At 46.9% G+C, this 14,486-nt stretch overlaps 1 long non-coding RNA gene across 1 annotated transcript; it reads right to left on the bottom strand.

The window, feature by feature from the left end:
• Positions 1 to 3,911: 3,911 nt before the first annotated feature.
• On the bottom strand, positions 3,912 to 5,116 carry LOC117127406. Its single transcript, XR_004450424.1, has 2 exons — positions 4,712 to 5,116; positions 3,912 to 4,637 (listed from the first exon to the last, which is right to left on the bottom strand). It is a non-coding gene; the product is annotated as an uncharacterized LOC117127406 (long non-coding RNA).
• Positions 5,117 to 14,486: the final 9,370 nt, after the last annotated feature.

Genomic DNA, 14,486 nt, shown 5'->3' on the forward strand with positions numbered 1-14,486 from the left:
TCTGCGACGATTGTTATCGTTCCCCTTGTCGTCCGGCCTCCTACCGCGTTTATCCCCAGGTTGGTTTCGTTGAGGGCATTTTTCAGCGGGCGGATTTCTGTCCGTCTTTGGAGGGCGATCAGAATCGAGGATGAGATCCTTGACGCTAGTTACTTTCGAGAGCTCTCCAGCGAGTAGCTTCGCGGCCAGTCTTGCTCCCAAGACTTTGCAGTTGGTCGTGGAGTGTCCTCGGGATTGGTGGAACTCGCATAAGGTGTTTTCGTCATACCCTTGATTGCGAGTCCATGTGTTGCCCGTGGTCCGGCCTTGATCCGAATTGATCGCATAGTTATGCGCCCCTTGGAGATCTTCCCCCTCGTGATGGACGTACTTGTCGTTACGAGAGTTCTTCTTTTTCCCTTTTGGATCCACGTCTTTCGAGGATGGTCTTGCCGCCTTATGTTTTTGCGATAAGACTTTAGTTTCTTCCTCGACTATGATGTAGTCCGTCGCTTTGTGGAGGGCGTCCTGGATCGTTCGCGGTTTGTCGAGAGTTATCCACTTTCTGAATTTCGACTTGTACCAGAGCGTCTTTCTCAGCGCGTCGATGGCCACTTTGTCGCTTATCCCGCTGACCCTGGACATTATCAGCTTGAACCGACTGATAAACTCACGGAGGGGTTCGTCTTCCCTCTGGGAGAGACTCCAGAGGTCAACATCGGAAGTTTCTCTGTCTATGAATACAGAGTACTGTTTGAGAAATTCCGATGCGAGCTGTCGGAAACTCCTGATGGTGTTGCGATGAAGGCGTGCGAACCATTCGAGCGCTGCTCCTTCAAGATTTTCGACGAACAGGCGGCAATAGCCGGCATCCTTTTCGCCGTCCTTCAGTCTTGCTCTTCCCATCGCGATGTGGAAAGCCTGAAGGTGCGCTTTTGGGTCGGCCGTACCATCGTACTTCGGTACTTTGATTTTTCCCGGATCGGACACCCTCATATCCGAAATGCGACTGGTAAAGGGGGTCTTTCGAGCTCCTTACAGCAGTCGATCGATCTCGGGGGCAGCACTAGTAGCATGATGGATTTGAGACTTTACGGCTCTCACTTCTGCCGCAGTCTTGGTGATGTAGTCGCGAAGATCGCGGATATCCGATGTCTCGTCAGTAGATTTCCGAGCCTGTCGGCGTTTACTGCGAGTGAGCTCGGTTTGCCTTTCAGCCAGCTCCTCCTGTTCGTTCCAATAGGCGATTTCTTCTTCTTCCGTCATTGGTTTTTCGAACGGGGAGCCTTCCCGAGCAGATCGGCTCCTGGTCCTTCTTGGATGTCTGTCGACATCCTCGTCGGTGTCGTTGGAGACATCGCTAGGATCCAGGTCAATGTGTTCGGCTTCGTTATCCTCCGAGTCCTTTGCAGGGGGCGGAAGACTTTCAGAGTTCCCCTTTTCGATGGGAGATTTCTTGCTAGGGTTTTGACCGGAAGGTCGTTCCCACGCAACTCCTGTTCTATCGAGTGGGGTGGCGAAGTCGAGCCTCTTCCCGCGGATTTTGGTGGTTCCACGGGGACGGATTGCTTGGGTCCTTGCCGTTAAGGTTTCAACCTGTTTGGTCAAGGTATTCACGAGCTTATCCTGTTCTTCCGACCTTTTCTCATAGGTGGCGAACATCTTTTTAAACTCCTCGAGCATCGCGGCGTTGGCTTGTGCGTTGGCCGCGGATACGTCCGCTACTGGAGTGTGAAGATCGGTGCCGCTGCCTCCGTTAAGAGGAGTTTGCACGTTATCCGCGTCGTTAGTTGACATGTCTGATTGAGAGTGATGTGGCTTTTGCGGGTTAGATTGATCCGTACCCCCCCCCCCTCCTTCTAGCGCCAAACTGTGGGAACCGAAATTCGCACTGTCGATTTCCGTTTAAATAAGGAAACTAGGAAAACCCTAATTTCCCAGAGGACCCGGATATCTGCTAATTACCACACGTCAAGCAATCAGAACACGAGAATAACAACGATAAAGTATAAGAAATCGAAAAAGAGAGCAAAGAAGATCTTATTCCGAATTTGCGTATGAGCGTTTACAACAAGGTATAAGCCTGGGCTCGAGAGCTGTCGGCGAGATTCCTAGTTCTAGTAACCCTAAGACGGCTAAACCTAATTGAGTCGCAGCTCGAAATAACAAAAACGGAAAATTGCCTAAATTGCTCTAAGTGCTAAGTTTGCTCTGAAAAAGTTCTCCCTTATGCTCCTCGCCTAGGACTCCTTATATACTAGCTCCAAGGTCGGTTTACGCTTTCACTCTTCTGCCCTTAAGCCGTCATAGCATAAAAATGGAGATATTTCATTTTTTCCGATCTTCACAATTATCCGCGGAAACTTGACATTTATCCTTCCTTGTGGGCCAAGCGTAAACCATGCTGTGGTTTACGGGCTTTTGGTTAGGAAATCGTAGGATGGGCCTCGAGTCGTGTTTTAGGTCCCTTTGGGCCATCTTCCGACTCGACACGTTTACTACGAATTTTCCGCGGTTTCTAATCCGCGAAGTTTGATCGATGAATTAGAATAGCGGGAAACATGGACTGAGCTTGCTACGGTCTTCGGGAGATAGCATTTGAAGGTTTGACGAGAATGCAAGGATTGGTGTCGTATCGATGTTCGGAAAGGTTCAATCGCTACACAGCGACCGAACTTTGGCTCGAGCCCGGTCGCTTCGTAGCGACCGAGTGGGACGAGCCCTCGGTCGCTATGTAGCGACCGAGCTTTGGCTTGAGCTCGGTCGCTACGTAGCAACCGAGGGGGACGATCGCTCGGTCGCTACGTAGCGACCGAGCTTGGTCGAGCTCGGTCGCTTTGTAGCGACCGAGCGGGACGATCGCTCGGTCGCTACGTAGCGACCGAGCTTGGCTGAGCTTGGTCGCTACGTAGCGACCGAGCGGGACGAGCGCTCGGTCGCTACGTAGCAACCGAGCGGGACGAGCGCTCGGTCGCTACGTAGCAACCGAGCGGGACGAGCGCTCGGTCGCTACGTAGCGACAGAGCAGGACTAGCGCTCGGTCGCTACGTAGCAACCAAGCTTGGGCTCGAGCTCGGTCGCTACGTAGCGACCGAGAGCTTGGCTCGGGTTTGGTTGCTGCATAGCGACCGAACGGCGTGTATACGCGGTTACCGAGCTTGGTTTGTTCGGTTTGAATCTCAAAGGATACTTCTTCGTAAAAACTTCGTATTGGTTATTTTTTACGAAAAGTACATCTTTACTTTTACTATCTCTTTCGGAAATACGATCTCCGAGGTTTTTCGGGTGGTAATTCCGTCGTAACCATTTTTGACCCCAACACTCGCCAAGGACAATTTTTAAGCCTCCTGGAAGTGCTGACCAAAAATTTTGGGTTTCTTTTATAGCACTATTATCCTTGAGTCGGATGTACGAGAGTCATCTCTAGGAGATAGCTAAGTCTGTTTAGGACGTTAAGAGTTTGTTGTGATCAGCAACAAACTTAATCGTAAAAATTACCATTTTGAGTCTTCGCGAAGGATATATTTTGAGAAGATGTAAGTGCGTATGACTGTCTGGTCTTCCAAGAAGGTGTTTTTATTTAGGAAGGAAATTTCGTCGAAGAATGAATCTTCAGGCGTCTGTGACGTCTCGCGATGCTGAAGATTTGTTATTCTTTCGTGTGCCCCATTTCGTGCTTGAAATGTTCGTGGGCTTGAAGATGTTTCACGATGTTGCAAAGGTTTAGTCTTAGCCCTGCGTTTGAGAAACATTCTGGTTTGACTACGAATGTTCGCAGCCAAAATTATTGTTCCTGTTGGGATGCTAATAATTTGATTTGCGATCGAGTAATTAGGACTGAGATGTTGCGTAAATTTGTCCATGGGAAGAAGCGTTTTCCTTCATATTGCTTTGTGAAGTGTTGGCCTTCCGAGATCTATTTCGTGCATTTGAGGATGTTTTGTATAGCTCTAGAAGCTTTGTTACGAATTTTTCCTTACATGCTCCGTATTATGGGTAAAACGTTGCGGACTTAAGGAAATTGTGGAGCGTATTGAACTTAGTCAATTTTTGAAAAGTTTAGGTTTTCTGTTAGCCGTTTGGTTGTTAGGACTGAGTTTCGTTACGAAGAATTTATCATATGATTTCCGACTGTGGGCAATATTCTCTTAATAGTCACACGATGTTTTTAGAAAAATCGTAGATTGTCTTTTAGCCGTTAAGTGATGGAGAGATGGTTTCTCAAGTAGTTTGGCTTGGCGTGAAGGATGTGTTCACTCAGATAGCCAAGGATGTTATAGGTCAAGGATTAGACCATGGTAGTTTAACATTTAAGCTCATGTTAGTTTACGATCGTCCTTAAGGGGGATGGCAAATATTGGTTTAATTGATCGAGGGCCAAAGAGCGCTTGTCGAGATTGATAGGCCAAGTTTGCTGGGGTTATCCATGCTAATATGGCCGATAGTCGTAGAAAACGATTCTCTGCTCTAGGTTTAAGTTATATGATGAATATTTCATATAATGTGACCTATAGTCTTTTGAAAATCGATTTTTTTTGTCTGAGGAAGACGAAGCCCAAGAGGTTTGCTACATAACCAGTGTGGAGTCAGCGGCGGGATGACTGCCTTCTCGGATGTGACCGAGGGAAAAGAAAGGCAGAAGCCAGCGAGCCGCAGAGCTAAAAAATGAGATCTATTAGATCGTAATGCGAAGCGATAAAGTTTAGATTGATCCTCGAAAATCAGATCTTACAGGTTTGCGTTTGCTATACAAAACATACTTATTCATAAAGCCTGTTATGTTAACTTTAGAAAGTTTCTTCGTAAGACTTAGTCTGATTGTACGAAGGATTTTTCGCGTAAGTAATGGAGACCGGTTTTACGAAGGTTGTAAGTCGGTGATATGTATACATATGTCAAAGTAGAAACGATTCTGCTGTGATATGTAATTCGGTGATATGTATACATAAGGTTGTTTCTGCGGGTTTTACAAAAAACGATTATGCTGTGATTTTGATCTTAGGTGAAAGTTGCTTGGAGTTACTCATAGAGTGTTACCGAAGTTTATTTCATTACGATCTAGTCACAGAACGTTTTTCATAGGTTTTTTGAGAGGATTCTCATGACACATTCGTTTCTGGAACGAATTGGTCAACCAGAGGTGGATCTAGCTAACCATCAGGAGGAAAGTGTTCCTTTTAATGTGCACGATGCTACATCTATTCTCGAGTTTTCTTCGTCACAAATGTTTTCGATGCTTTTCCGTGACTCACTTGGTACAACGGAAAATGAAATAAATGCTTTGGTGATTGAAGATTTCTCGTAGAAATTTTTAAACGAAACTGGCTTTCTAAAGCCAGAAAAGGCTTCAATACGTTGGCTAATTTTCGAGTTTCAGTTTGATATTGGTACAGGGTTTCTGTACGCAGTATTGCGACAAGAAATGATGTATAGTCTTTGAGATTATGTTCATGATCGTCTGGATATGTTGCTAGCGTTTAGATGAATTTTAGATTGACGTTTGCCTATTTGGGACGATTTGCTTTGGCGAAATCGTTTTCTTGACGATTTGCAAAAGTTTTTGAAGTTTGGGAGTATACGAATATAGTATACGTACCTAGTCCCCTATTTTTTTTTCTTTACGAAAGAAAACGGTTGAACCGATATTTTGAAGGGTTATGTATGTTTCTTCTTCTGAGGTTTGGAATGATCAATAATCCGGGACGATTTAAAGACGACGCTTGGACTGTGATTTGCTTGTTTCCACGTTGACGACTTGGAATATGTCGGTTCCGAGAAAATTGCTAGAAACGAATTGGTTTTAAGACGACGTTCATGTTGCTAGTTTTTTCTCTCTTTAGGAAGCTAATGAACTCCTATGATGCGTCTCTGGATGGATTTGGATAGATCCTTGCATAAACGAATCAAAGACTCAAGTTTATCAAGGTAAGTGGATCGATTGGTGACACAAGAGGCTGCGGAAAGGCTCCTTGATACTCCTAGGCTATAGATCGGATATGACACACCAAACTAAGGCCCTTAACACTGGATATTACACACCAGCAGACTGGATATTACACACCAGACACTTCAACAACTCGCAAAGCAAGAGAGAAGACACCAAAAAGGTTTTAAACAAAAGATAACTTAGATTAGAATGAGGATTTGTGATACACTTAAATAGAGAGATCCTTGTACATGCACAAGGTCTCGAAAACATAAGAAAACATAAAGCAAAAGGCTCCACACGGTTTCAAAGTAATAACATAACACTTAGAGTAAAACATAATATAAGATAGATGATGAAGTCGGTCCAAGATGCCTTAGGCCGAGTTGCATCCAAGATACATCAACTAGGAATGTGTAAGTGAACTTGATACCTCATTAAAAACCTTGATTAGAAAACCCAGTGGGACAAAACTAATCAAGGGAAAAAGAGTATACCAAGCCACTTGCCTAGATGATGATCAGCTTGATGGTAAGATCACATGAATGGTGATGAGTGTGTCTTGGTGGCTCAAGCTTCTACCAAGACAGTCTTCTTGCTCCTTAGAGATCTTCAGTATGTTTCCAACAGCTTCCTTGAGTCTCCTTGTCATTGCACGAGTTATAGGACCTGTGGGAATGGCTAGGACAGCTTCTTCTTCAGCTAGTGTATCTTCAGTCTCTCCTTCTTCATCTTTATCAACTAGCTGGTCCATGATCATATCAGAAGCGAGCTTGATATACTTGGCGATCGTTTCTTGATTTTCGGAGAGTTTTAGATCGGTTTGCAAGATCGGGCTGAACAGTTATGGAACGATATATCAAGACAGGAAAAATCGTCTAAGACTTAGTTTGCTAGACTATCCAACTAGGTTTTACGTTCCCTAAAGTTCTATGGCAGTCTCAATGTCCGATTTCATAGTAATTTCCTATGAAAATTCCAAGTCCGATTTCAAAAATTTCAAGTCGGAAATACCTTAGTTCTCTCGGAGATGCAGTTTTGTCTCTTCTCAGTTTTGCTTGCTTATTTCACCTTCCTCTTCTCGTGTATGTTAGCCATTTTCGATATTGGGTTTATCCTTTGAAACTTGACATTTATCTTCCGAAATTGACTGTTATCTTCTCCTTAGATACGACGTCAATTTTTATAAAAAAAATCAACATGATCGTAGAGTTGCGGTGGCTAAGGTGTTAAGTTAACCGTTGCCGTTTTATACGATTAATTTGAATCCATGCGAGAAAACAAGTCTTTGCAGGTTTTTTTTATCTTAAAGTTTCAATGGTAACTCCAATTGAGACGACACAAGAGATGTTTCGATCCAGATTCGAAGGAGAACGCGGAGATGGAGGTAAGGGCGAGCAAACTAAGGAGTTTAGACAAGTCTTACTTGTTTTCGTCGAAAAATCTCAACGAAAATTCCAATTGAGACGAAACGAAAAGCGTTTTGATGAGGATTCAAAAGAGAACGCAAAGGAGGACCCTTTTGAGGCCTGACAGGTCGCTACATAGCGAGTTAGAGGTCTGACAGGTCGCTATGTAGTGAGTAAGGGCAAGCCAAGAAGTTTAGACGAGTCTAACTTGTTTTCGTCGTAAAATCTCAATGGAAATTCTAATTGAGACGAAACAAAAAGCATTACGATGAGTATTCAAAAGAGAACGCAAAGGAGGACCCTTTTGAGGCCTGACAGGTCACTACGTAGCGAGTTGGAGGTCTGACAGGTCGCTATGTAGCGAGTAGGTGCAAGCCAAGAAGTTTAGACGAGTCTAACTTGTTTTCGTCATAAAATCTCAACGGAAATTCCAATTGAGACGAAACAAAAAGCTTTTCGATGAGGATTCAAAAGAGAACACAAATGAGGACCCTTTTAAGGCCTGACAGGTCGCTACGTAGAGAGTTGGAGGTCTGACAGGTCGCTATGTAGCGAGTAGGAGCAAGCCAAGTAATTTAGACGAGTCTAACTTGTTTTCCTCGTAAAATCTCAACGGAAATTCCAATTGAGACGAAGCGAAAAACATTTCGATGAGGATTCAAAAGAGAACACAAAGAAGGACCCTTTTGAGGCCTGACAGGTCGCTACTTAGCGAGTTGGAGGTCTGACAGGTCGCTATGTAGCGAGTAGGAGCAAGCCAGGAAGTTTAGACGTTGTTTTCGTCGTAAAATCTCAACGAAAATTCCAAATGAGACGAAACGAAAAGCATTTCGACGAGGAGTCAAAAGAGAATTGGAGGTCTGACAGGTCGCTATGTAGCGAGTGGAGAGTTGGCTTGAGCTTGGTCGCTACGTAACGACAGAGCCATGTGCGTGCTCGGTCGCTACGTAGCGACCGAGCTGTGTGCGTGCTCGGTTGCTACGTAGCGACCTAGATGTGTGCATGCTCGGTCGCTACGTAGCGACCGAGCTGTGTGCGTGCTCTGTCGCTACGTAGCGACCGAGCTGTGTATTTTCTCGGTCGCTACTTAGCAACCAAGCTTGGCTAGAGCTTGGTCGTTACGTAGCGACCGAGCTGTGTGCGTGCTCGGTCACTACGTAGCGACCGTGCTGTGTCATCGATATGCTGTGCTTCCTTTTTCCGCGATTAACCTAGGGGTTTTCTCTGGTTTTTGGGAGAACAAGTTTTACCCTTCCGGAAGTTTTCGGTAAACGTGTTTTGGTAAAACCCTTACGCATTAAGAGTTCTTTAACTCGGAAATGAGCAAAACTTAAGGGATTTGATAAAATTTATCATTTTCCTTTATGTTTAGACAGAGAAGTCGTGAGCTCGTTTGTTGGGGTCAAAAACGGTTACGACGGAATTACCACCCGAAAATCCTCGGAGATCGTATTTCCGAAAGAGTTAGTAAAAGAAGAGATGTAATTTTCGTAAAAATAACCTATACGAGGTTTTTACGAAGAAGTATCCTTTGGGATTCTTCCGAACAAACCAAGCTCGGTCGCTACGTATACGCGCCGTCCGGTCGCTACGTAGCAACCAAACCCGAGCCAAGCTCGGTCGCTACGCAGCGACCGAGCGATCGTCCCGCTCGGTCACTACGTAGCGACCGAGCTCGAGCCAAAGCTCGGTCGCTACGTAGCGACCGAGCGATCGTCCCGCTCGGTCGCTACGTAGCGACCGAGCTCGAGCCAAAGCTCGGTCGCTACGTAGCGACCGAGCTCAGCCAAGCTCGGTCGCTACGTAGCGACCGAGCTCAAGCCAAAGCTTGGTCGCTACGTAGCGACCGAGCACTCGTCTCACTCGGTCGCTACGTAGCAACCGGGCTTGAGCCAAAGTTCGGTCGCTGTGTAGCGATTGAACCTTTCCGAACATCGATACGACACCAGTCCATGCATTCTCGTCAAACCTTCGAATGCTATCTCCCGAAGACCGTAGAAAGCTCAGTCCATGTTTCCCGCTGTTCTAATTCATCGATCAAACTTCGCGGATTAGAAACTGCGGAAAACTCGTAGTAAACGTGTCGAGTCGGAAAACGGCCCAAAGGGACCTAAAACACGATTCGATGCCCATCCTACGATTTTCCTAACCAAAAGCCCGTAAACCACAGCATGGTTTACGCTTGGCCCACGAGGAAGGATAAATGTCAAGTTTCCGCGGATAAATACAGAAGTTTCGAAGATAATCATGAAGATCGGGAAAAATGGAAAATCTCCATTTTATGCTATGACGGCTTAAGGGCAGAAGAGTAAAAGCGTAAACCGACCTTGGAGCTAGTATATAAGGAGTCCTAGGCGAGGAGCAGAAGGGAGAACTTTTTTCAGAGCAAACTTAGCACTTAGAGCAATTTAGGCAATTTTCCGTTTTTGTTATTTCGAGCTGCGACTCAATTAGGTTTAGCCGTCTTAGGGTTGCTAGAACTAGGAATCTCGCCGACAGCTCTCGAGCCCAGGCTTACACCTTGTTGTAACGCTCATACGCAGATTCGGAATAAGATTTACTTTGCTCTCTTTTCGATTTCTTATTTTTATCGTTGTTATTCTCGTGTTCTGATTGCTTGACGTGTGGTAATTAACAGATATCCGGGTCCTCTGGAAAATTAGGGTTTTCTTAGTTTCCTTATTTAAACGGAAATCGACAGTGTGAATTTTGGTTCCCACAGTTTGGCGCTAGAAGGAGGGGGACTTACGGATCGATCTAACCCACAAAAGCCACTCAACGATCTGACATGTCAACCAACGACGCGGATAACGTGCAAACTCCTCTTAATGGAGGAAGCGGCACCGATCTCCACACTCCAGTAGCGGACGTATCCGCGGCCAACGCGCAAGCCTACACCGCGACGCTCGAGGAGGTGCAAGCCAAGCTATCCGTCCCCGCGGAACCACCAAAATCCGCGGGAAGAGGCTCGACTTCGCCACCCCACTCGATAGAGCAGGACTCGCGCGGGAACGACCTTCCGGTCAAAACCCTAGCGAGAAATCTCCCGTCGAAAAGGGGAACCCTGAAAATCTTCCGCCCCCTGCAAAGGACTCGGAGGATAACGAAGCCGAACACATTGACCTGGACCCTAGCGATGTCTCCAACGACACCGACGAGGATGTCGACAGACATCCAAGAAGGACCAGAAGCCGATCCGCTTGGGAAGGCTCCCCGTTCGAAAAACCAATGACGGAAGAAGAAGAAGTCGCCTATTGGAACGAACAAGAGGAACTAGCCGAAAGGCAAACCGAGCTCACTCGCAGTAAACGCAGACAGGCTCGGAAATCTACTGACGAGACATCGGATATCCGCGATCTTCGCGACTCCATCAGTAAGACTGCGGCAGAAGTGAGAGCCGTAAAATCTCAAATCCATCATGCTACTAGTGCCGCCCCCGAGATCGATCGACTGCTGGAAGGAGCTCGAAAGACCCCCTTTACCAGTCGCATTTCGGACATGAGGGTGTCCGATCCGGGAAAGATCAAAGTACCGAAGTACGATGGTACGGCCGATCCGAAAGCGCACCTTCAGGCTTTCCACATCGCGATGGGAAGAGCAAGACTGAAGGACGGCGAAAAAGATGCCGGCTATTGCCGCCTGTTCGTCGAAAATCTCGAAGGAGCAGCGCTCGAATGGTTCGCACGCCTTCGTCGCAACACCATCAGGAGTTTTCGACAGCTCGCATCGGAATTCCTCAAACAGTACTCTGTATTCATAGACAGGGAAACCTCCGATGTTGACCTCTGGAGTCTCTCCTAGAGGGAAGACGAACCCCTCCGCGAATTTATCAGTCGGTTCAAGCTGATAATGTCCAGAGTCAGCGGGATAAGCGACAAAGTGGCCATCGACGCGCTGAGAAAGACGCTCTGGTACAAGTCGAAATTCAGAAAATGGATAACTCTCGACAAACCGCGAACGATCCAGGACGCCCTCCACAAAGCAACGGACTACATCATAGTCGAGGAAGAAACTAAAGTCTTATCGCAAAAACATAAGCCGGCAAGACCATCCTCGAAAGACGCAGATCCGAAAGGGAAAAAGAAGAACTCTCGTAACGATAAGTACGTCCATCACGAGGGGGAAGATCTCCAAGGGGCGCATAACTATGCGATCAGTTCGGATCAAGGCCGGACCACGGGCAACACATGGACTCGCAATCAAGGGTATGACGAAAACACCTTCTGCGAGTTCCACCAATCCCGAGGACACTCCACGACCAATTGCAAAGTCTTGGGAGCAAGACTGGCCGCGAAGCTACTCGCTGGAGAGCTTTCGGAAGTAACTAGCGTCAACGATCTCATCCTCGATTCTGATCGGCCTCCAAAGACGGATAGAAATCCGCCCGCTGAAAAATCCCCTCAACGAAACCATCCCGGGGATAAACGCGGTAGGAGACCGGATGACAAAGGGAACGATAACAATCGTCGCAGAGTCAATATGATCATCGGAGGATCACAATACTGCGGCGATACCGTGTCGGCTATCAAGGCTTACCAACGGAAGGCAGAGTCAAGTGAAAATTGGCCTACATGGTCTCCTCCTCGAGACGCCCAAAGTTGCTCGATCACCTTCACGGAGGAAGAAGCCTGCGGTATCGACCAACCTCACTGCGACCCGCTCGTCATAGATCTCGTCATACGAGATTTAGAAGTCGGAAGGGTACTCGTCGACACGGGAAGCACGGTCAACGTAATCTTCCGTGACACTCTCAAGCGGATGAGTATCAAACTCGGAGAAGTAATCCCGACGCCAAAACCGCTCACGGGTTTTTCCGGCGAAGTGTCGATGACTCTCGGATCAATCCAATTGCCAGTCATGGCCAAGGAGATCACGAAAATCGTCGAATTCGCGGTAGTCGATCATCCCGCTATCTACAACGTGATCATGGGAACCCCATGGCTCAACGCCATGCAAGCAGTTCCGTCAACCTACCACCTGGGTCTCAAGTTCCCAACGCCAAGCGGAGTCGCGACAATCTGGGGATGCCAAAAACAGTCGCGACTATGCTTCCTCGCGGAGCACAAGTTAAGGCAAATCACGGCTTCCGCAAACGGCAAACGCGCAAAGATAGATCGATATTCAGCCAAAAGCGCCCCGGGAGAAGACGAAGTAAAATCGTCTATCAACGCAAACGCATCGGACGTCGAAGCTCGACATAAATCCGAAGCCCTCGCGACAACTCAACCGGAACATCCGGAAAATAGCGTCGACCCAGCCACGATCGACACGGTCAAGGCGGACATCGCGACATCTACCGCCGAGTAAGAACACTCGCGGCATGAAACAGAACTACGAGATGGCTTGATCCTCGAAAGGGGTACGTAGGCAGTTCGTCAAAAGACGAGTTCAGCTATCCCCCTCTCTAAAAAGGGGGGGGGGGGAGTGGGTGCGTATACTCGTATACTCCCACTTAGAAAAATCTTCATTATTGTAATCGAGTTTTTAAAAACTTCAAAAACTTTTACTACAATATACGTTGTCCTTTTTTATCGAAAACGTTTACGCTTCAGTAAAACACAAAAGAAACTTTCAGGACACGCCTGAAAACGTTAAGACTCTTGTCTGCGGCCCCTTCCGGCCCAAAAATCGTAAAGATTATCATCATTCAAACACGCAAAAATACACGCATAATCCTCGAAATAACTGCGAGACGTCGCAAAAGTTAAAATTCGAGGACAATGCTAACAAATTGTCCGAACGCGACCACCAAAAACCTTACACCCCGTTCGTCGATTGGCCCCGACGAATACGCCATCCGTCTTAAACAAACGCAATCCGATCACTCTTTTGATCTTTAAAAACGTCCAGCACAAGGACAAAAGCGCGCTACAACAAAAATCCGAAATTTTGGTTTAGCACTTCCAGTTGATTCTGAGAAGATGCTCGATTCGTACCATACAAGTCATATAAGCCGAGAACATATCGCGGACTTTAAATCGGTGCGAGTCAGGAAGAAATCGCAACAGGAAAAACGATAGCCGGCTAGTCACCGCACAAACCTTAACCGAAAGTAAACCTAGGTCTTGCCCTAAACCCAACGCTCTGGTCTCAAACATCTCAAGGCATGATATCTAAAAGATACGAGATCCTAAACCATGTCTCTCCGTTCATATCTCAATGTTCTCGAAAATCGTAAAAATAAGTAAATTTTTACGAAAATCACGAACGAACCAACAGATTGAACGTCTAATCAGAACTAAATACGAGACGACAACTCGTATTTACTTCAACCCTACTCAGGAAAACTCGAAACAAAACATTTATCATATAAATAAACCGCGTAAAGCGGCAAGGGATTCAAAGCCACCAACGGCCAGTCCCGGTAAATACAAATACGGCCATCTAGGCCTAAACGAAATCCAAATTCAAAGGCCACACTCGGCCGAAAACAGATAAAAGGATAACTGATCCATCCCTCATAATCCAAAGTCAAAGTCCCCGGACAACGAAGCACCGAACGCATCCGCGGGACGATCCACTTCCTCGCCACCATCGGGAAAACCGGTCGAACCTCCTCGGTATCAGGGGAAACCGGGATGGAATCCCAGAACCCTTGAATCCTCTCGTCAATCGGAGGGATAAGCGCCTCAGCATGGGCACGGTCACTCATCCCACTCTTCATCAGGCTCATTTCCTCTTCAAACACATAGTCATCGGCTCGCGTCCTCCAAAGACTTCCGACCGAACCGCGGCACTCGCGAAAGTCACCCACCGAGGTAAAGGCATTCTTGAGGTTCCCATACTCAACCTGGAACTGAGATGCACGAGTTTTCATCACCTCGACGATTTCTCTTTTGCCTTTCCTCTCCGCTTTACGAACAGCCCGCGCATGATCACGAGTAAGCTGCGCCTCTCGCTCCAGCATCTCGCCTTGCACGCGAGCGAGATCCCGCTCCGCCTTGAAGCGGTAGACCATGGCTTCTCTATGGCCCGCCTCAATGGCCGAGCCCAGCAAGCTCAGGCCCTGCAAAATCGATTGGCATGTTATAAATATATACATAGGACAATCACCAAGAAATTCTCAAAAAAAAACTAACCCCATTGATGATGCGAGATCCTTCCGCAACGACTCTCGGCCTCGCCGATTCTTTCGTAGGAGGAGGAGCATCGAAACCCGATGGCAGCCCAGC

Source organism: Brassica rapa, chromosome A08 (assembly GCF_000309985.2).
Source record: "Brassica rapa cultivar Chiifu-401-42 chromosome A08, CAAS_Brap_v3.01, whole genome shotgun sequence".
Taxonomy (NCBI): domain Eukaryota; kingdom Viridiplantae; phylum Streptophyta; class Magnoliopsida; order Brassicales; family Brassicaceae; genus Brassica; species Brassica rapa.